This window comes from Pleurodeles waltl, chromosome 3_1, assembly GCF_031143425.1.
Source record: "Pleurodeles waltl isolate 20211129_DDA chromosome 3_1, aPleWal1.hap1.20221129, whole genome shotgun sequence".
Lineage (NCBI taxonomy): Eukaryota > Metazoa > Chordata > Amphibia > Caudata > Salamandridae > Pleurodeles > Pleurodeles waltl.
Window position 1 is genome coordinate 54,823,754 of NC_090440.1, and position 24,515 is coordinate 54,848,268.

Sequence of the window (24,515 nt, forward strand, 5' to 3'; positions counted from 1 at the left end):
AGTACACAGCTCAATGTACAGCACTGGAAAAATTGATGTAACGCCTGGCTTGTGGCTGCAAAATTGATGCAACACCTGTCACGCTGCTGAAAAATCGATGCAGCACCTGCAGAATCGATGCAGCACTTGTTTCACCGTGGTTCCATTGTCACAGAGCATCTGTTTTTTTTAAGCATCGTTCCTGGGTTTCAAGTTGTTGTCAATCCCGCATCACAGTAAGAGCACAAGGGGGTGTGTTTGGAAATCAACACATCGCCTTTCCTGCAAGGAAAGAATTGAGGCATCACTTCCCCTACCAGTCCGGAATCAATGCATCATCTCACCTGCAAGGAAAGAAATGACGCATCACCTAGCCTGCAAGGCAAGAATTGACACATCGCCTCCCCTGCGGCCCACTTCTTCTTTGTTTTTGACACATCCCAGGTACTTTGCGCTAAAGAGAAACATCCATTGATTCCTTCGGATTAAGACCTATTTAAACATCTAAAAAGTGATATCTTGACTGGTGTATATTGGACCGTTGACGTTTTGGATTTGTTTTATTCAGATAAGTATTACATATTTTTCTAAATTGATGTGGATTACGTTTTGTGGTGTTTTCACAGTGTCACTGTATGAGTTGTTGCACAAATACTGTACACATTGCCTTCTAAGGAGAGCCTACCTGCTCTGTGCCAAGCTACTGGAGGGTGAGTACTGGATAATTTAGATTGTGTTGTGACTTACCCTGACTAGGATTGTGGTGCCTACTTGGACAGGGTACATGCCACTGTCACCTAGAGACCCAATTTCTAACAGTGGGCAAGTATTTTTTTTGTAGGAGCACACAACTCCTTTTCTGGTGACAGCTGTGCTGTGAACCCAGACCATAAAAACTCTAAGGCTTTCTGTATAAAATGCACCCAAGAGATAAAAAATGTGTGCTGATTCAGTGTGCTTTTCAGATTACATAGTCCATCATGCTTGACAAAGCAAGCCCACCTTGTTAAACAGAATGAAATACCAAAACAAGCATTTGCAATGCAATAGGTCTCGCGTTTGCTCAAGTTAAAGCTAGTAGCGTTGTAAATTCCTAACTGGACTTTTCTTGCCACATAAATTGAAAATGAAAAGTAAAACAGTTGAAATAAGCAAGCCAATTCAAAGTGCCATGCCCGCCATGAGCATGAGCATGAAGGAGAGACACAAAAGGAAAAAGAAGTTCACTAGCAGTCAAAAGTATCCGCAAACGTGCAATCAGCCATTTAACAGGGTCAATGGCCAAGGCGGTAACAAAACTGCCCCAAGGAGGGAAAAACGGAAAGCATTTACCAATGATAACAAAGGATTTATGAAATTCAAGCCCAAGAACAAGTAATAGAGATGGGCGTGCATGGGTGTGGTTAAAAGCCGACAGATAGATGACAACAGGCCAGGGTGCTTGTGCACTCGACCTAAAAACAATAGAACTTGGTGAGAAGGCAATACTTTTCTGGAAGGGGCGAGAAATTGTCCATCAGCTGTGTAAAGTTGCCATGCTCTGGTGCCATTGACTGCCCATCATCATTGTAAACTTGCTATGCTCTGGTGTGGTTGATATGATTTTACATCATCTGTAGCCTAAGGCCCGAGGTTTTAAATTACATTTTCTGCATCTAACTTATTCCTGGCTTAGAAGTGTGTAACAATGTGGACAATGTTCACAAATATTGATTAAAAAGTATATATGAACGTACTTTTATTATATTTACCTTCAATACATTCTTATAAGTACATCAGGCACCAGTTTCTAGTCATACCACAGGGACTATCATGTGGCATTTTCCACACATCTTTATCTCCTGTAATGAAATCTACATAATTTAGATTTAAGCAGAGAGGATTGTAGCCCATTAAGGAAACACACATTTTTCCTTCTGTTCCATGGCGAAAAAGGTTTTTCCTTGTGTTCTGCCCCTAGAGCCCACACCTACCCTTTCTATGATGGAGAGTTACTGCAGCTTATGGCTGAAGTAAATTTCTAACCATTTCCTGGGTAAGAAAAGTTTGAATCAGGGTTTCTGAATGGCCACAAATGTACTTGTTTATAGGCATTCACATACGAACAAGACTCACCACGTATGTAGCACCAACTTCCCACTCCTTCTATGGGATTTACTGCTGGGGGTTTCAGTGCCCTCTTAGCACAGAGATATAGGGGCATATTTCAGAGTTACAAAAAGTGACGCTCCACGCCATATTTACAAGATGGCGTTAAGCCACTTTTTGTGGCTTATTGCCACCTTGTAAATAGGAACCTTTCACATGCAGCCCTTTACGTGGAAGGGGCGTGCAATGGGTGTTGCTTTGGGCTTGGCACAGCAACACCCATTGCATTTTGACTCTGCCTCAGATTTACAAGTTTTCGTAAACCTGAGGCAGTGCCAAAATCCAATGCCACCCTAGGGGTGGAGTTAGCATGTCGCAACGATGAGGAATTCTTTTATTCCTCCTTGTTTTTTCATTATGCAGCACGCATAGAAAGAACAAAATCTCAGACAAGATTGTTTATGTGCAGGAAGGTGTCCCTTCCTGCACATAAACAATCATTTCAAAATGACATTTTAGCATATTCAATTAAATGGCGCATCCATGTGTTGTGAAAATGACAGAGCACAATTTTGGCGCAGCGTCACGCTCCATCATTGTTCTATAAACATAGGCCATAATGTACTGTACCCATTTACAACTGCCAGAAATTCTTTGGTGAACTACTGACATGTCTAAATGAGGCTATTTTAGGTCATAAACATATGTTTATGGCCACCTAAAAATACCTTTGTGAATTGTGCACAGTGTGACCTTGGTGAACCAAACAGACTTACTTTACTCACCTTAAATACCATAAAATATAACATGTCATAACTTCATAACATGACCGAACCTAACATAACATAACATGACATAACACAATATGACACAACACAGCACAACATAACACACAAAGGTGTTTTGCTTTTTTTAATGTTGGTGTTGGTGACTTATTACAGATATGGATTGTTATTTTATCTATCTCAGAAGGATTACAGTCTGAGAGGACTCGCCAAACTTTAAATCTGTGACCATTGGTTCAAACACAGATCTCTGAAACTGATGGGTTAGTCCACTAAATAGGTGCTGCACTAGAAACCAACCCTGCTGACAGCAAAAAATGTTTTTTCAAAAACATTGCCCAGTTCTGGAGTCATGTGTGCTAAGGATGTGGCCGCGCTATACAAAACAACTGCATTACACCATGCTAAAATTCAGGTTTTGGACTAGTCCAAAATGACAAATTACTGAATGTCAAAAATGCCTACCAGACCTAATAGTTTGGGTTGTGTCCAGGAAACAAATGCCATTGTTTAATTATAGTCTAAAATTACAGCTCACTGAATGGCGCACAGCCAGGCATGCCTCAGACTGCGCATTTGATATTTGTCACCATGGTAAATTTACATGACATGAAATTATTGGACAAAATGATTTGTTTACCAAGAGCATTTTCCTCAAAAACTGAAAATGTCTAACACACACCTCCTGAGTAATACTGTCACTGTATTAAAGACTTTTACCTTCATTTCTCCTTTTGTTGAATACCCTCAAAAGGGCATTGTTATGGACTTTATCCTGAGAGTGTATGCCCTCCTAGGAACATATTTTATGTCATTTGTTCACATATGTTGAAATATATAAAGCAAGAACAGAAGTAATGTACATAGACAATCCAATATGTGTTCATTGCAACTACAGCAGGGGCTGGTATTCCACAAAACAGTGCAGGACCATAAGTTCTTTGTACATAAGCATCTGCTAGGAGTTAACAGTGATGTTGCAGAGAGGGGACCAGGTGGAAAGATGAGACTGATATCCACATGATGGAGGGGCTATTGGATGGCTGTCATGATGTCAGTCATGTGTTAGCAGTAGTCAATTTGGAGGTATGAGCTAGTGTTGGAACCGTTAGATTTTCAGTTTGTGTCTGAGCAGCATGAGCGGTAGAAAGCAGCCCAAATTTATGAACACTAATGCATTGCGTGCTATACTCGCATGCGACATGCCTGTGCCATATTTACGGTATGACGCACCATGTCGTAAGGTCCCATCAAAAATGTTGACACATTCCTGTGAAGGATGGTGCACAGTGTCATAACACATGTGGCCCAAAACTGACGCAAAGCTCATTTGCAGCACGTAGAGCAATGTTTACATGACACAAGTCAGATTTGTATCACATTGGACTGCATTCTGCATCAGAAAAGCCTGAAGAAATTAAATTTTTTTGTTTTAAAATAAATTTTGCTTACAACAAATGCAAGAAATAGAGGGAGCAGGAACCACAAGCAGGAAGACAAACAAACCCAACTGCAGCCAAGATGTTCAGACAGATGTTTAGGGGAAGGGGAAGAGGAGGAGCATTTTTAGTGAGGAGGAGAATCAAATATTAATAGCTGAGGTCACAAACAGTTTTCATCTCAAAACTGACCTAAAATCCCCTGCAGTTCCAATGCTTCAGCAAGCATGGAGCTACTTTGACAGCAGCTCCGTGCTTGCTGAAGCATTTCATCTCAGTCCCCTGCACACGTGCAGAGGACAGAGATGAAACTTCGGATTTTGCCAGCGGACCTGCTTTAAAGACCCTGTTGTCAAAACCTGAAGTGTTTGCTGTGGCTTGTGGCTTGGCTGCAGCGCTGCAGCCAAGCCACAGCAAACAGCTATGTTCCGGGATAGGCACTTCCGGGACATAGCAGGAGCTGGTCCTGAGGGGTGGTAGTCCCCAGGGCCATCAGTGGCTCCTCGAGGGGGGTAACGTGGCCCTCCTCCAATGTTTATGTAGCCCCAGGGAAGTGGTGGTACCTGGGGTGAGGGGGTCCCATTGGGACACCCTTTATTTTTTGACACTTTGTTCGTGGGGGTAGTGGTCCCCAGGTCGTGGGGCGGCAAAGGGCCCCGCATATTTTTAAATGGTCGTCCCGGGGAGGTGGTGGTCCACGGGCCCCCCTGTATTGATTAAATTGTAAGCCCTGGGAAGATGGCGGTCTCAAGGGCAGCGCGGGGCCTACAGACCCCCTGCATATATAAAAATTGATTCCCCGGGTAGGTGGTGATCCCCGGGGCACAGTGGGGCCACAGCCTCACCCATATGTATTAAATTGAAAGCCGTGGGGAGATAGGGGTCCCCAGGGCAGTGAGGGGGCCTCAGACACCCACATATAAAAATTTTGCAGTAAAAAAATAATTAAAACAATGTTTTTTTGCTCGGGGGGGTCCCTCTGCGACCCGCCCCACCCCCCCACCAGTGCTAAGTGGTCAGAGTGTCCCTACCTTGACCCCTTTTATTTTATGTTTACTTTTTTTCTTGGCTCAAGCCGAGTTCCAGTATGGTTGCTAACACTTCCAGGTTTGAAATGTTGGCATCCAATCAGAGCTCTGCATTTCCCCGCACAAGCTTGTCTTTATTCACAAATACTTTGGGCCATATTTATACTTTTTGACGCAAAACTGCGCTAATGCAGTTTTGCGTCAAAAAAATTAGCGCCGGCTAACGCCATTCTGAAGCGCCATGCGGCGCTGCCTGATGTGCGTGGAAAAAAACGACGTACACCAGGCAGCGCCGGCGTAGGGGGATATGGGGCTTGGGCGTCAAGAAATGGGGCAAGTCAGGTTGAGGCAATTTTTTCGCCTCAACCCGATTTGCGCCATTTTTTTCCACTCCCAACCCCCATAGAAATGACTCCTGTCTTAGCAAAGACAGGAGTCATGCCCCCTTGCCCAATGGCCATGCCCAGGGGACTTCTGTCCCCTGGGCATGGTCATTGGGCATAGTGGCATGTAGGGGGGCACAAATCAGGCCCCCCTATGCCACAAAAAAAAAAAACACTTACCTGAACTTACCTTAATGTCCCTGGGATGGGTCCCTCCAGCCTTGGGTGTCCTCCTGGGGTGGGCAAGGGTGGCAGGGGGGGTCCCTGGGGGTATGGGAGGGCACCTCTGGGCTCCTTCAGAGCCCACAGGTCCCTTAACGCCTGCCTTTTGCAGGCGCTAAAAAACGGCGCAAAAGCGGCCGTACGTCATTTTTTTTGACCCTCCCACTCCCGGGCGTGAATTTTGCCCGGGAGTATAAATCCGACGCACATGCCTCGGAGTCGATTTTTTAGACGTGAACGCCTACCTTGCATCTCATTAACGCAAAGTAGGTGTCCACGCTAAAAAATGTCGCAAACTCCATGGACTTTGGCGCTAGACGCGTCTAACGCCAAAGTATAAATATGGAGTTCGTTTTGCGTCGAAATTGCGTAAAAAAAAACGACGCAATTCCGGCGCAAACGGAGTATAAATATGCCCCTGTGTGGCTAAAGATATACAAATTAGAATTTCCCTATATTTCTCAAAAACTACTAAATGGATTTACTCCAAATAACCAAAAGCGTGATGTGCATACTGCAAGCTAGCTTTCTGCCATATTTGGTGTTATTCCATCCAGTGGTTCGGCCTGTAGTTGTGTCTCAAAAATCCTATGGAAATTAACATGGCAAACACAACCTTTTGTCAGCCCCCTTTTTCTCGGGCCCCTGCTTGACAGATCACCCAGAAACGTTTTATGTGCAACAAGAATCACCCTGATACTTTATTGGGGAAAATGTCTGGTCTGGACTGGTCACTGGCAGATGTGGACTATGCTGTTGGTGTTGGTTTGGCAACGTCCCAGGACCCTAAGGCCATTAAGCATTCATACAACTTGTGCATCCTCCGATATGCCTTTGATATGTTGCACATGTGACAGAAACGCTCACGCCTCACCTCAAACGTACGTGCTTCACCAGCTGTCATGTTGTCTAGGGTGAAACATTTAGCACCAGCTAGCACATGCTGTCCATGTACATGATGTGTGAGAGAAAAACTCTGACATTGTAACACAATCAAATGTCCCTGAGCAAACCAATGCCAACAATAGATATGGATAAATGGACAATATATTGTCACTACTTTGACACCCACTACATGAGCCAAACGCCATCTGTATGGGTGCCCAAAACATTAGTCACAATGACATAATTACCATATCATGCAGGACCACAATTTACACTCAAGTTAGAATCCATATATAAATGTGGACACATGGGCTTGTATCACCACATATGGGATTTACAGTTGCATCATGCACATGCTGATCATTGATCATCCACATAAGTGAAAGTGGATGCGGAGCTACAGTCCAGAAACTCTGGCCTGGCCTTGAAGACCCCACGTGCAGTATCATAAGCCTGCATACATTGCTGCCCACCCTTACTCTGTGTCTGATAGCTGATAAATGACTAGGGGGTTGCAGCGCAGCTGATATAGACCATGATTGTGTAACCTTACTAACATTGAGGATCAGGCAATAGAACAGAAAACTAACAAGTATCTCCAACTTCAGACTTGTTTTTGAATTCATTAGGTGTCATACTTAGAAAATCATAAGTACATACATCATCACAAGTCTGTATTCAGATACGTAGATCATTAAGCCTACATACGTCTACACAGCATATCAGCAGTGTGTGTATGCTTGTTGTAGCACTACTCTGGTATAAAAAAGTGATTTTATATTATGAATGGACTTTTGAATCATAACTTCGAGGGAGGTTCAATTACCACTGAAGCTGCATTACAGCACACATACCTTAGAGATAGGCTAACACATCACTAACTCTATGTCAATACACTAATTGTTAGACTTTGCCTCCTTGGTGTGGTCTCTCCTAACGTTTTGCCTCTGCTTCCAAGGTTGTTGATGTGTGCTGGACTCTGATTTTGCAGTTTTTTATACTCTGGGCACTTTGCCGCTGCTAACCAGTGCTAAAGTGTAGGTGAAAAATATATGTATAATTGGTTTACAATGATTGCCATATTTGATTTACCAGTAAGTCTCTAGTAAAGTGCACTAAAGGCGCCATGGGCCTGTAAATTGAATGCTATTAGTGTGCCTGCAGCCCTGGTTGTGCCACTCACATTAGTAGCTCTGTAAACATGGCTCAGACCTGCTACTGCAGTGTCTGTGTGTGCAGTTTTAACCTTTAACCTGCCAATTCAACTTGGCAAGTGTCCCTTTTTATACATGTAAGGCATCCTTAAGGTAGGCCTTAGGTAGCCCCATGGGCAGGGTGTGGTGTATTTTAAAGGTGGGGCATGGACTGATGTGTTTTACATGTCCTAACCGTGAAATAATGCTAAATTCTGTTTTCACTGTTGCAAGGCATATCTCTTTCATAGGTTAACATGGGGGCTGCCTTTAAATATTATTAAAGTGCAGATTCCCTTTGAGAGCATATTGAAATATGAAGTTTGGGGTCTCTGAACTGACATTTAAAAATACATCTTTTAGTGAAGTTTGTTTTTAGATTGTTGGTTTGAAAATGCCACTTTAGAAAGTAGGAATTTTCTTGCTTAAACCATTCTGTGACTCTGTCTGTTTGTGGATTCCCTGTCTGGGTCAGTTTGAAGTTGGGTTATTTGTGAATTCCCTCTAGAAAGTGAGGCAAAGGGAGCTGGGGTGTTACCTGCATATCCTGAAGGGCCATCTGGGCTACAGTGGAGGGAGGAGTTGTCACTTACCCCTGAATGGGCTGTACCTGCCCTCTCACAATGCTGTCTCCAACCGCCTGGTGTGTGTCTGGGGCCTGGCCTGAACAAGGCAGGATCTTGCAAACAAGAGAGACTTCCCTTTGAAGTTTACCAACTTGAAAGGCAGTATTGGACCCAAAACCCCTGAAAATTAGATCACTTATGGAATCTAGAGGAACGTCTGCCATGAAGAAGAGCTGAAGAGCTGAGGAGAAGTACTGCCCCTGTCTGTGACTGTGCTTTGTTGGGCTATCCTGAAGTTGCAGCTTCTGCCTGTGAAGGGGACAAAGACTGGACTTTGTGGTATATTTCTGTTTGAGAAGAATCTCCAAGGGCTTGGAGTTGACCTTGCCTCCTGATTTGAAGCCGCAGGGACAGCAAAGGCTTCACCACCCAGTTTTGAGTCTACATGCTGTGGACTCTAGCTGGCTAGAGGGTGCCAATCCAGTTCCTGGGCCCCTGGAAGTAAATTTATGGTGAAATCCTGTCTAAGGACAACGCCATGCAACTTTGCTAAGGACACCGCTGCACGGAAACTGCGCCACCACCTGCCACAAAGCCATGGACCTTGCAGAAGCACGATGACCCCAATGACTCCCAAGACATCGCATCGCGACAGCCGCTGATCCCGCTCGACCTCGCTGATATCGGAGTGTCGTAAGTCTGTGAGGTCGCCCCACAGCATTGTGTTTTCGCCAGACTTCGTATCTGTCTGAGCCAAGAGACTGACACCTCGCAACCGACGCTGCCTCACCTCCACAGCTCTGCAGTAGGGACCCAACACCTCTTTGCGACACCTCTGCTCCTCTGCCCCGTAGCACTGGAAACGATGCCACATCAGATCCAGTGACGCTTCGCTCCCTGACTCCGTGCACTGGCCTGTTTTCTAATTGTTACAAAGGTACTGTACCTTGGGGTCCGTACGACTCCAGGCTGCACAGGTTCCCAGTCTGCCTGGGAGCGCCCTGGCTGGGCACTTCCAGCCAATCCTGATGCTGATCTGAGCAGCGGCAGGATTGGCTCAGGGCAGGCTGGGAGCCTCTGCCTGCAGAGTCAAAGGAGCTTTTAGGGACAGAGGAGCGGCGGAGGATGTAAGTGTTTTAAAAAAAATAAAAAAATAATGTTTATTCCCTCCCACCTCCCCCCTCCCATGCCTCCCTACCCCGCCCCTTCCATGGCCCTTTAGCTGCTACTGTATGGTAGGGCATATAGTTTTAAGGACCCCAGCATAGATAGCGCCCCCATGGGTGTATTGCTAAAGTGCCCTGTGCCATTTTAAAGGCAGGCCTGCCTTGTTGGCTGCTTTTAAATTAAAGTTATATGCAAATTCGACTTTGGTATTAAAAGTACTTCCAAACTCTTAAACTATCTTATGTTTACATATAAGTCACCCCTATGGTGTGCCCTATGTGCTCCTAAGGTTGGGTGCTATGTAACTATAAGCAGGGAACTTATAACATTGTTTTATAAACCCTGGTGAGGTAAAATAGCCAAATTTGTTTTCACTCACTGTAGTGAATGTCTTCTATAGGCTAAAATGGGGAGACTATTTTTATTTACAAAGTCCCCTTAAGTGTCAGATACCTCATGTTTAATATCAGATTAATTAGTATAATAAATCCTACAGCTTCCAGTTGTTGGATTTAATATAACTAGTTCAGGTAAAGAGTTTTAAACTCTACTTAAAATGTTGCTCACTTCAGCTCTGTAGTGCACTTCTTGGCCAACCTCTGGCAGCCTGGCCAGGCTGCTTTGAGGAGGTGTGAAGTGGCCTGGGCTGAACCCAAAGAATGTGCCTGGGGGAGGAGAACTACCTCTGCAGATGGGGAAGCAGTAAGGAGGTTGGGCTACCAAACTGATCTTCAAAGGCAGGAAATGACATTTGGAGCAACCCAGCCCCTCCCTCACATCGTGCAACCCCTGAAAATTAGGCGCCCTCTTGATTAGATTAGGAGAGGCGTGTGTTTATGATTTTTAGCCACTCCAGTGGGTGGGCTCAGCCAGATGTAACCTCTAAAAATCAGTTTCAGTCATAATGGATTTTTGAAGAATGTTGTTCTCTGAAACTGATTTTTGCCACACTTCCCAGGAAATGGTAATCTGATTGGAGAACCAGAACCTCCTGGTTTTTCACCCAGGAGCAAGAATAAATATGGCAGAGCTGCACCCACACCTCAGATCCCTACAAGGTAGAACATCAGAAGAAAAAGGACTGCTCTGCTGGACCCCTTGCCTGCACCTGTACACTGCACTATGAAGGACTGCACCAGCTGCACACAGGCTTCACCACAAGAAGGACTTTGCCTGGCTTCAATTGGTTCAATGTGGGACTCCCAGTTTGCTGCAGGTGAAAAATTGCTAACCAGAGTCCCGTGCATCAACTCCTGAAGAAACTGACCAGCTGGCCACTGTCCAGTGTCCAGTTTGAAGTTTGTGCCAGGTGCATGCTGGAAGTTGTAGTCTGCACTCTCAAGGAGCAAATCAGAGCTTCTGGAACCTTGGGGTGAGCTGTGGACTCAAAACACCTTAAAAGACCTTCTGGAAGAAGATCCAGAAGTTTGGAGAAGTTTGGAGAACTTTTTGGAAAAAGCTCCATAAAGGGACCAACCCGCCACGGCAACTCTAGCCGGCTTGCCACAACAGCGACCTGGCCTGACTTGCAGGTTCATCCCGCTGAAGAAAATCTCAGAAAAAGTGACTAAGTGTAGACGTAGAAACTTGACCGGGACTTTCCACAGTGTATCCGAAGAGGGCTCCAGGGATGTCGGATCAAGATTCAGGTTTGTCCCCGGTCGTAGGATTTTTCATCCGAAAAAACTTCTAAGTCTGAACATAGAAATCTTCACCGAGGGCTCTTATGACGCATATCAGTGGAAGGGCTCCAGGGAGGTTGGAGGGGACTGGCGACTTGGTCCCGCTGAAGAAAATCTTCAAGAAAACGACTAGGTCTGAAGGTAAACTTTTGACTGAGACATCCCGCTTGCTGTAGCTGAGCAGGGCTACATTGCAGTTGGCCTCAAACTTTGACTTTGCCCCTGTCGAGGTGCGACCGGATGACCAGATTGGCGCTACTTGTTTCTAAGCACTAAAAAACATTAATTCTTTAAAGAATCCTATCTCCGGTTCCCTTATTCTGATTTTATTTGTTTTGGTGTCATTTTAAAACTCAAAATATTTCCTATTTTTATAAATTGGTTTTGGAGTTTTCAACTGTCTCCTGTGTTTTATTTAATAACTGTTCTGTGATACTTGAATGCTTTACACTTTGGCCCTCATTCTGACCCTGGCGGTCTTTGACCGCCAGGGCGGAGGACCGCGGGAGCACCGCCGACAAGCCGGCGGTGCTCCAATGGGGATTCCGACCGCGGCGGTAAAGCCGCGGTCGGACCGGCACCACTGGCGGGGTCCCGCCAGTGTACCGCGGCCCCATTGAATCCTCCGCGGCGGCGCAGCTTGCTGCACCGCCGCGGGGATTCTGACCCCCCCTACCGCCATCCAGATCCCGGCGGTCGGACCGCCGAGATCCGGATGGCGGTAGGGGGGGTCGCGGGGCCCCTGGGGGCCCCTGCAGTGCCCATGCCACTGGCATGGGCATTGCAGGGGCCCCCGTAAGAGGGCCCCTACATGTATTTTACTGTCTGCTGCGCAGACAGTGAAATATGCGACGGGTGCAACTGCACCCGTCGCACAGCTTCCACTCCGCCGGCTCGATTCCGAGCCGGCTTCATCGTGGAAGCCTCTTTCCCGCTGGGCTGGCTGGCGGTCTGAAGGAGACCGCCCGCCAGCCCAGCGGGAAAGTCAGAATTACCGCCGCGGTCTTTCGACCGCGGAACGGTAACCTGACGGCGGGACTTTGGCGGGCGGCCTCCGCCGCCCGCCAAGGTCAGAATGAGGGCCTTTGTCTCCTAAGTTAAGCCTTGTCGCTCATTGCTAAGCTACCAAGGTTTGAACTGGGGTTAATTTATTGAGACAGAACTGAACATAGTGGGAGTTAGTGGCCTGTTGCTAAGTGTAGGTCCCTACCTGCCCTTACCAATAATCCACTTTCCAACAATTACTCTTTTTCTAAACCTGTTTAGTGTCATTTTGTAGTGGGTCACTGTATTACTGTGTGTGTTGGTATAAATACTTTACACATTGCTTCTGAGTTAAGTCTGCCTGCTTGTGCCAAGCTACCAAGGGGGTGAGTGGGGGTTAAACAGGTATGTTTCTCCTTTGCTCTGACTAGAGTGAGGGTCCTCACTTGGACAGGGGGTAACCTGACAGTCAACCAAAGACCCCATTTCTAACACTAATGAACAAACAGATGAACAGACATACACTAAGGCATTTCATTTGTTTTCTGTGTTGGGGCAAAGACATTACTTAAGAATATGTAGCTCCTTCAGCAAAACGTAAACTGCAACAACCATATCAAAATTTGTTCAGATAGTGATGGAAACCCTGGTGCCATTGTCATATGTGTTTACAATTTTGGAAATATTATTTTCATACTAAAACAGGGAAAGTTATGTTTACTAAAAACATATTATGTGTAACACAGTGAGTATGTTAGTCCACCCTTATGATCTCTATAACTGAAATGTCTTATCTGGAGAGCATAAAATAATGCAGCATGTCTGAAGCCATTATGCTACCTGTTGAAGCTAAATATGTTGTATAATCACACAATGTGTGATTCAGATTCCATGATGCCCATCCTTGTTTGGGAACAGTGCCTGTGTAGAATTTTTGCAAAACATCTGGCCGTGTGTCATGCAGACATTTTGACATCTACAAATGATCCCTGCCCATACTTGCTTTGCCAAACCAAAATCACTGTGCTCCCACATATGTTGGCTCCAGAATAACAGGGAGTCTGTCATTTGTTATGCGATTTCATCTGTTTCTGTGGAACACATGCAGACTTTGTGCCAGATGATGAGCACAGTGCCAAAAGCATCATGACTAGAGATGTGCTGCTATCCAAAAATCTTGAGATGTTTAGTTCCTGTTCCCTGTAGTCCTGCTTACATAGACAGTTTCAGATCTTTTACTCAGGCCTCATCACTAAAGGATCTGTGGGCAGCTTCAGTTCAGATTCACAGATTGTCAGGTAATTGTTGGTAGCTGAGTGTTACCTCCCAGCAAATATCACAAAATCTCATATCACAAAGATCACACACGGACATCAAAATGGTACAGACATGTACTTATAAAACTTACTGGTGGCATTGGGATCCTGGAAGCTATCAACCTCACTCCTGGTGAAAGGGCGATGTCTACCTAGGAGACATTAATGAGGACCCATCATTGTACAAATTGCTTCAACTAATGTTTACTTTCTTGATTAAATAACAATGGTATCCCGTGTATCAAAAGTACACAGCATCTCCAACACACAGTTCTCCACATTCCCAGTTTATTCAACACATCGACTCTGCTTGCAGTCCTGACCTTGCTGGATGCAGAAGTTTTTATGTACACATCATTAGATGCCTGAAGCATGACTCAAGGATATGATCTTTGTAGTAATACTGGCCAGAATAAATTCAGATTCCAGTGTACCATAAAACATGGATACCATGTTTCACCCTAGGATTACCTAAGTGTGATGGAAAAGGACAGACATACACCTTATATACCATCATTGAAGACATACAGGTATGTACTGGTACTGGTGTATTAACTGCTCAGTAGCAGCGAGCTCTCGTACGTTTAAAATGTTTGTAAGACTGCATGGCTTTTCAGTATGTAAAATGTTGTTAGTTTGGACTAAGAACACCGAAATCTGCACATGTAGATATTCATGAGAAATAGGAATCTATATACATGTGCAGCACAATTCAGCACACATTGAGGAGTACACATACAAACATTGACAAAAGAGACCTGCAGCCTAGCCTTCAATATTGTGGTTTTGGAACATTTTCATAGGTTAAATAAGGAAATACCCCAAAATTCTGGGATTTCTGAAATAACTACAACCCACTAACTATTGAATTGTGCTTGTGGCACTGTATGGGAATTGGGCAATGTAACCAGTGCTTGGTTGACATTTCTATTATGTAGGTGCTCTGAGGCTCACTAAGTACCATTACTTTACATCATCTCCTTATATATTTTTATCATGATATAAATCATGCACATTGCCGTATTGCATTACCCACAAATGAGCATTCCATGATCATGTTGGCCATTACCGATAAAGGTACATCACAAAAGGCAGATAAAACAGACATATATACCTACTGGTCCACCGATCTCCAGTCCAAGGTAATCTATGATGTCTGCTTCCCTGGAGATTACATTTACCCATTGATGCTTCATTTGGACTGTAGTACAGTCCACACAGAAGATCTTATGATGGTGCTAAATTTTCTTTGGCAGGGTTGCCCTGGCTCACCCTGCTACTAGCTGCAACCATCCTTGGGAGGTAATGGACGATTCTCCATATCAAACCTCCCCAACTCAACCTCACTAAACTTCCTACTCCTACCAAATATAGTGGACACCCTCCCAAAAACACTACCCCCCAAAACTAACACCTGCAAAACTTAACTATCCCAACAATAAAACCCCCAAAAACATACTCCCAACACTACAAAGACAATTATTACAAATGATAATGGCAATGCACCAAATATATGACAGAGACAAACACCGAAAAGACCAAAATCCACTTTTATCACTGACATACTCTCCAAACAGCTCCAACACCAAGCACAGACTAACAGAGATTATGGGAAAGTGAAAGAAACTTCCCACTTCCTAGTTTGCAGCCTGCCACACCTAAATGTGTCATTTTCTGCGTGTAATCTGCCCGTTTTTTTACAGATGTGTCATTTTATTTATGCATAGATACAGAAATAACCAGTGAGTGATTAACACACAACACATTAGCCACAATGCATTTTATGGCCACTCAAGTGGCATAATGTACACTGGAAGGAATTTTGGAAAGCAGGAAAAACACCTTGGCCTCACTTTCCTTGCTCCTCTTTTCCTACTGGACAGGTTGATTTTCTGATGTGTGATTTAGCAGTGGTCAAAGTGTGCCTATGTGTGAATGTTAACCTTTTTAGCATTGACATTTTGATGGACCAAATTAATATTTGGATGACACATGAATATTTAAATGTGTATGTGTTTTAACAATTTTTCAGTTTTTTGCAATTTGCACTATGTTTGGATACACGTAGTTAGCTGCAGAGTATAGCTGCATTCAGACCATCTGTCTGGATTCCTGCCATATGATTTGTTACTGATGGATTACACATCTGCAGTCTGCCCTATAAGTCTAGTAGATTATGTTTGGTGCATGCACATGGCCCCTTCTTAAATGTTTAGCATATCTGTTTGCCCATAGTTTGGGCATCACAAGTCCAGCTTGAGTAGACCTGACAAGTGTGACTGATCCAGAGTGACACAATGTATAGCAAATTACTGTCTAGCCTTACTGTGCATTTGAGAGAAGTTCTTTTACATGTGGGTAGCCTTTCTCATCAGATGGAAATCTATGCAATTGCCAAGCTGCAACACCAGGCAAACTTGCAAATGCTTTAGTATGTAGTACCTTTCCAGGAGTGACATTACATGGAGTTAGAGCTTGAAATTCTCTTGTTACTTTACATTTTGTTGAATACAGCAGCAATCGTTAATGGAGCATTATAGCTCACAGCATATATTGGTTGGCACAAAGATGCACTATCACAGTCTCAGACCTTCCTGCATGTGACAGTTTCTTCCTTGCCTCATGGTACATGTGCACTGACATTTGTCCTGGACAGCCAATGCAGGCCTGACACAGGGCATTATGCAAGGTTTTAAAGTGTTTTGAAAGATACAGTACCTATTTTAGCAATTTGCCATCTGACATTGCTTTAGCGGAAGTAGACTAACTGGGCAGCACTGTGTGGCCATGCCTATTATATGGCCAGCTTGGTACACTTACAGGGAAATATGTAGAGTATACTGTGTCCCACATGTGTTACAGGGAAACAAACATCATGAGGGGCAGCTCACATAGTTAGTCATCATACAATTTTTGAAACTGCACTCCCTTCAGAATGTGGAAGAGGCTCTAAAGCTGAAAACACTGCACCAGTCCATACAATCCCAGCATGTGAACACTGTTACACAAAACATACTTTATGTTCCATATGTCTTCCACAGGCACATATGCTCTGCACATGGTATCCTCATGCACACATGCTTCAACAAACATAATGTTGGTCGGGTGAGTGTGTCACACAACAACAGACCTTTAGAATAGGGCTTTCACCCCTTAGCCATCATGCAGTGTGACATTGTCAAATAGTCAAATTAACTGGTCATATTCAATTAACACAAGGCAAACATGCACACATGATCTATGTCTTACTTCTGTCAACCTTAGTAGAGTACATGTACTCTGAGTACAGGCTTTTGTATGTGTTTCCTGGTCCAAGGATACAGCATTCCCTCACTCAGGCATATGTAATGGTACATTGTCCACTATACCAGGCTTGGACATGACATTGTGGCCAGGGCCGGGACACCCAGATTCCCAGGACGCAACAGGGGTCTGCATGACTTGATGTAATGGTAACAGCAGCTCCTCCATCCCACTTGCTTTCAGTGTTGTTCCAAACACACCTTGCCGATGCAGAACACAGCAATACTGCTAGATGAGTAGCTTGGCACTGCTTAAGTGTGGGTTGAAACGTGCTCAATTTAGTTTTGGTAATGTGGCATGCCTGCCCTTTCCCTTTAATGCCCCACATTGCATCCCATTGCATTTCTGTTTGAATAGAATGGACTAATAAGAGGCATGGCCCCATAATACTGAAAGGGTTAGATTAAATTATTGTAACCCGTTGACCCCTAGTTCCAGTTGATGAGATTTGGGTGCATTGTTGTTTACTGTGACTGTAACATAAAATCAAACACAAACATTTGATTCAACCATTTATTTTCATCATGAACCTTTCACTGTTTAGTAAATCTTCGTCCATAACAATTGTATTTGTTAGGCAAAAACATGTTGAACTATCTGGCTGTGTCGCCTACCATCAGCCATTCTGTGTTGTATCTCTCCTACATCATCCTCCTCAATTGGCGCATGATCATCTGGCACATCGTCCTACAATACATTTGTCCTTACTCAGATGTTGTGGAGGATGGCAGAGACCAGCATGATCTTGCAGACCATAGGGGGTGAGTATAGGAATCTGCCCCCTGACACATCCAAGCATCTAGATCTGAACTTTAGCACACCAAATGTGTGCTCCACTATATTGCAGGTCTTCGTCAGAGCCTGACTGTAGTTGTGTTCAGGATCAGTCTATGGATGTGCAATTAAGGTCATGACCCAAGGCTGCATTCCATATCCTTGGTCAGCTGAGAGTGAAAAAGACATGACATGTGTCAGTGATTTTGCTATTTGTTTCAGCAACATTTCTGTACAATACTGTTGTGTATACAGATTAACTCATACACATTTTGTACTGTACTTCACAACATGTATTACATATATACATTGGCAGAGGTCTACACATGTCGGTTTCTGTTCTCTGTGTAATAGCAAATGATGATCAAGGCCAGATACTTTAGACACATCTATATGCTGACTTTCATGCTTCTCCTGTGTCTTGCTGTGATGGGTAGTTGGAGAAGCTCTTGCTCACTCCATGTGATGTGTACTCACTACATGTGTTAAGTGACATATTATTGATCATTTTGATCATATTGTTTAGACATTTGTTCACCCTAGGTAGGTAATGACATGGGCAACATGTTAGACACTCACACATACATATGTTCATGTAAAACTGCTGAAGTTATGTGCAGCCTACATGGCATTGAAAATGCTATTTATTTGTTTACTTCCTTTAACATGTAATTTAGGTGCACACATGTGGTGCATTTCTGACATATAAAATGCATTCTTATCCAGTTTCTTGTCAAGCACCAGCTATTGTTTTTAAATGGGAATATTTAATTGTGCACTTTCATTGACACATATGACTTGTTATGTGGACCATCTTTATGTGGGACACACTGATATAATTACTAGTACATGTCTACTGAAAATGTAGCCACAATACTTTAATTTTTAACATGTGTGTGTGTGTGACTGAAACATGTAGGACAACCTGCACGTCTATGCCTTAACTCTTTCATCATTGCTGTGACCACTGAATGTTGAAATTGGTATCCTGAGTACACTGTAATGCTTTGAACAGGTATAATGCTAATCTATGTTTTTGATGGATGTGTGACCGTTTTCACAGCATTGTGTCGGACTCTGTGAGTTTTTAATTTGGGCAAATGACACCTCAAAAGTGCTAAACTTTCCAAATTGCTTACATATGTAAATATGGCTTATTCACCATGTATACGTGTGTACCTACACTGTCAGTATGGGTGACACGTATCTGTTTGATACTGTACATTTCATGAAGTAACACAATGTAGGCTTTCCGCACTTTCTGGGCCTATGCTTACATCACATTCCATGCATGATCTTTGTATATAAAACTTCCAGTGTTCGTTCCGTAACTTTCTACAACATACATGTTCACTTGCCTGTGTGACACATGTCTTCATTACAACATTATTGTTATCACACTATTCAAAATGTGGACATTTGACTGATACCAAGAATAGGTACACCATTGAGGAGACACTCAGCTCACAAGTATCAATAGCCTTTGTACTCATGTTAAATTCTCAGACATACACATAGATTTTGACATGTTTCATTAATCAGTACAGATGATATGGTTCCATTCTTTCACACAGAGTGGAGTGAGGCATTACTGCTCACAGATGTTCTGTAGCTAATGACATAGACAAATATATATATATATTTATATATATATGAACATCAGTAGGTGACATCATTAGGTACATGGTGCTGTACATTGTTTCCACTATGTACACATGAAAATAGGGACCAGAAATGTTGGAAGGTGGCACAGTGCAGAGCATGAAGTCGCCTATCTACTCTGCACTACATCACTGGAAAAGGACAAAGTTGCCCAGTATTTTGGCCACATTGCACGTTCATGTCCCTTCACCCTGCAATTACACACAATGGGCTGGCTAGCACAAACCTAGGCACCCTTGCAGCATGGTGCAAGGGTGCCTTTGTGGCATGCAGATTGCTGTTTGTGCATGAATAGACACATCTCTGCACATATATGACCCTTAGAAGCACAATCAACTATGTATGTGTGTCATGGAATGAAGCACACATAGTAAGCATTAGTGACTTCGGGGACTACAGTTATTGATCCCTCTTGCACATCAGCTGGTGGGCAATATTTATTGTACATATTCCTAGAGTTCCCTTGTTTGGAATAGATGCCATTTATTATGAACCATGACATTTTAATGGAAACACCAACATAACAAACACAGGACAGCTCTCTTGCACACAGGAACACCGATTTTTGCAAATGGTTGCATTTGTCCTACATGTTTTGATATAGAAAAACAATCAGAGGTGCTTTTTGTGCCTTGACATATCAGAGTTATGTAAGATCATTAAACATGTAGCATAATGCATGGGGGAAGTTTGAAACACACCCCTCGTACATATGGCCCTAGCTTCATCAACAGAGATGGCTATGGCTATTCTGTCATACATTTTTCAATTTTAGTTTTAGTAATTGTTTTGCATTGTATAGTTCTGATTTACATACCAAAAAGTAGGCATTCCCATTTCAGTCATTCTGGAGCCACTCATTTAGGATGCTGTGCCTTAAGTTGTATGCATAATGTGTGCTCCCTGGATATTTGGCTAGCACATTGCTGAACCAGCCTAGATGATTCACAGTGGCCTGACCATTGATAGACCAAGTGTGGTTTCTATTGTGGAACAGGTATGCTGTTTCAGCCAGGGGCACCAACTGCAAGGTGTGCAGTCTATAGCCCCCAAAATGTATTGGAAGCCCTGCAATGGCATAGAAGCCTTGCTTGATCTCCAGCTGGCGTTGTTGTGTCTTGGGGAAGAGAAGGTACTGTGGTGTGAGGCAAATGAAGGCATCCAGGACAGTGGGCAAGAATACAGAAAAAATGCTTGTGATATTCCTGCTTCTCTCGCTCTTTTGAAAAGGAACGACCCAAATGTGAGCATGTGTAGGAAAGCCATCACGTTCACGTGTGGAGGAATGTTGATGGCCCAGGCAGTTGGAAGCAGCAGACGTGGCCCAATCTTCCGCAGCATATCTATGATGGACTACCTTCTGAGCCTATATAATTTGATCACCTCATCCTATCCTGGTTGAGCCCGGCTGCTTTTGTACCAAGCTACCAACTCGATCATGCATTGTCCCGATCTGAATCCTTCTTACCGCGATTGTCTGTCAATCTCGAGGCATCACCTGGTCTCTTGCTGGTTCTGGACAGACTAAGGTAAGGGCAACCCTTACCAGTAGCCACGGTGCTGGTGATAGAGTAACACCAGGCAGACCGTGACTTCCAGAAGGAGTCCCAGAGGAAAAAACCCAATCCTGGATAAAACCTCAGAAGCAAGGAACTCCTGAAACAGAGGTAAGAAAAAAGGGAAGCGTAATATGAACTGTAAACAACAAAAACTGCAGACAAGAAAAAACAGGAGAAGTCCAAGAAATCACCGGATACAGGAGCAACACCAGAACGGAAGTGTTTGCAATGCAAGGAACAGAAGACCAACTGTGCTTATATACTGGCAAACAGGAAGTGACACGCAGGAAGTTCCGAAGACACCATCTTGAATTGGGAAAAGCCACATTTGGGTGAATGGAAAAATAGCCATGGTGTAAAAGAAGAAGGAAATCATGCAGGGTAGGAAACACAGACTCCTGGGAAGAAGAAAAGATGGCTAATAGGAAAACCATAAAGACAGAGAAAACAAGCAAAAAGAAAAAAGGGAGAAAGAATAGGTAAGAGAAATTATAAGGGCAAAAAGTGGGTGCAGCGCGAAGCAGCGCCCAAAGAAAGGTGTACCTGTCGCGCTGTGGACCGAAAAATAGGCAGCGACCCGAAACGCGGCTCAAAACGTGGCCTGCGGCAGAAACGGCCATTCCGGACTCGTACCGCTGATCTGATTGCGGTCTGCAATTGGGGTGCCCCAGGTCCTCACGGCGGGGTAAATTCAGTGACTTTTGTGGTTCACCTTGACACAGATTGTGATTATTATTTGAGGTGTATTCTCACTACCCCTTAACTAGAATTTCAATTTCTGACAGGTAGTGTCTCAGTTTATAAATTACCTTGAGGCCATGATGCTAGCGCTTACTACTCCATTTTGAGAACTGATGGGAACATTCTGGCAACATTGAACCCAGCCCTGTTTTATGATTGCCCAGGTTATTCTTTTTCTAAATGCTCTGATGTCCCAAATAGTTACAGAATCTAACAGAACACATCCAGAGTGCTTCATTATTTTTTCTTTTTAAAACTATTTTATTTGACCTGTTCATACAAATTGAGGTATAGTTTTGTTTCTTGGTTAGACAATCAATTTAAATACAAATGCAAAATGCATCACCTATACTAGGCCACTGTCCCTCATCCAGCAAACATGCTTGGGGTTGTCTATGGCAGAAACACCATAATCCCCAGACCCTTCAGAGGACCTCCTCCTGATGACAATAATTAAAGTTTCACAGATTTATACATTATTTCTACAAATTATATAATCAGATATCTACATATTTGATGTTTGTTTAATATATTATGCTTGCAGAATTGCAGTGCTGGTCAAAGAGAACACTGACTATTCCAAAATCACAGCCATTATCCTAGATTGAGTCCTTAATATTCTCTTCCTGAAAATGACTTGGCCAACCCAATCTTCTTACCCCTCAAGACATTTGTGTCACTACCTACGACTCCATCATCAGACAGGAAAATCTAGGTAAAATTATATCATCCACAAAAAAAAATCATAAAACTGAAGTATCCTTTCAATGGCTTCTTCATCCTTTTCTTACACTAAGCCATTAATCCCTTTGTGTTCCCTTTCTCCCAGTTCTCAAGAACTCCTTCCTCTCTGCCTCTGATACACAACTCTCTGCACACTTTGATGACCTTAATTATCCTTCCATAACCAAAGAACTATTTCAGGCCTTTCTTCCTAACTGGTTTGTTCTCACCATTTTTCCTTCAAAGTTTTTGGTAGTACATCAAAGCTGTGAAAATGAAGTCCCTTCTTACAAAATCTAACTATGGCCTCTCACACTCCATGAAGCAGAAGTACCATAGAGTTTTTCTTACAGAGGTACAAAAAGGAAAATATTTGGTAGTTGAGGTAAATGGGACGTGCAAAGTCTCAAAGTGAGATGCATAAGCTGGTGTAAGTACCAATACCTAAAGGCCAGTCTGCTACCACTCCCTGACAACTAGCTGCATGCATCCTAAATGATTTAAATGATTGATCACCCATCATTAAAATAGCTAGCTTAGGTGTGCCCATTAACTCTGTAATATTAATTATTTCACATTGCCCAATCAAGGCAACATTATTCTAAATACATTATATATTCACCATCAATACACATGTTCCTTTTGCCATGAACATAGCAGCCAGAGATGGGTCTCCCTTTTTGTTAATATTGACCAGATTTGTAATTTTCTCTTTAAAAGAGATGAAACTGTTTTACAAGACAAAGGAAAGAAATTGATACAAAGAGTCAAAGTAAACTGAGTTGCATCTTGCTATGGGTGTTAGGTTATTTTGAGATACCATATACTTCACTTTTCACAGGTTTATTCTACATAGGCCCAGATTTAGAGGTTGGCCCACGGGTACTCCATCACTAACATGGTGGATATCCCTCTGCCTTTTTGCAATTGCCATAAGAAATAATGCACTTATAATAAGCATGAAGGGATTACTAAAAGATGCAATTTAGCATGGCAAAATGCTCCTTTATGGAGATCATGAAAAAATGAAAACCAGATAAGGAACATTCAGATTTGAATTGTTTCAATATGTTTTACCTCTACATAGCGTACTATACTTACGAAACGTGCCAATCATCTTGGATAAGCAATGTGTTAATAAAAAAAAAATACCAAAGATCAGAAAGGAATTTTCAAAGGTTAGAACCCATTTTCATATTAGTTATTCAAGTAAGCATTTTGAATTAATTCCTTTGAAAACCAGCATAGACTTGGACAACACTGCTGAAGACAAACCACCACCATAAACCTGAACTTCCTTTCTCTTGTGCATCATATCCACACCTGGCAGGTCCCACATCTCCAACCTACCCCTGCCTGAAGAAGATAATATGAACAAAATACATTTATCAATGAATTAAATGGACTGGTCACATTAGGGGGAGCTTTAAAAAATCAGGATGCCAATTACCTCAGGGAATACAAAAAACACACCTTAGTGCTGGAATCCACAACCCACAGCAGGAATATGGAACTGCTTACCAAAAAAACTAAGAGTGATTTGTGGGCAACATCAATTTACATAACAATAAATCAGGCCTAACATGTTCCTACATGAGGTAGCTAACACATTAACACTACCAGCGGCACCAAATGCTGTGTTTGCTTTCGTCTTACCATACTTGTTTCCACAATTATAAGAAATTGGGCTATTGGTTGAGGGGCGTGGGTATAACCCTATTCAGGCAGCAACCACAATTCCCTGTTAGAGTAAAGTCATAAGCAAACCTGAAATTAACATGTGCACAATCCTCAATATAGGGGCAGTGTCTATGCCCAATTTCATATCGTAATAAAGTAAAAGACAACACAAGACAAATCTCAAACCAATTTAAAAAAGGAGACCAATTTAATAAATAGTTTAAGAGCAAAATTATAAAAATCCAAACAGTAGAACCGTAGATATGCAGTTTTGAAGATTTAAGTGAAAATAGTGCCAAAAAGCACAAAGCACCAACTGTGGTTGTTTGGTTGTCCTAAACAGGGTAAAAGTCACA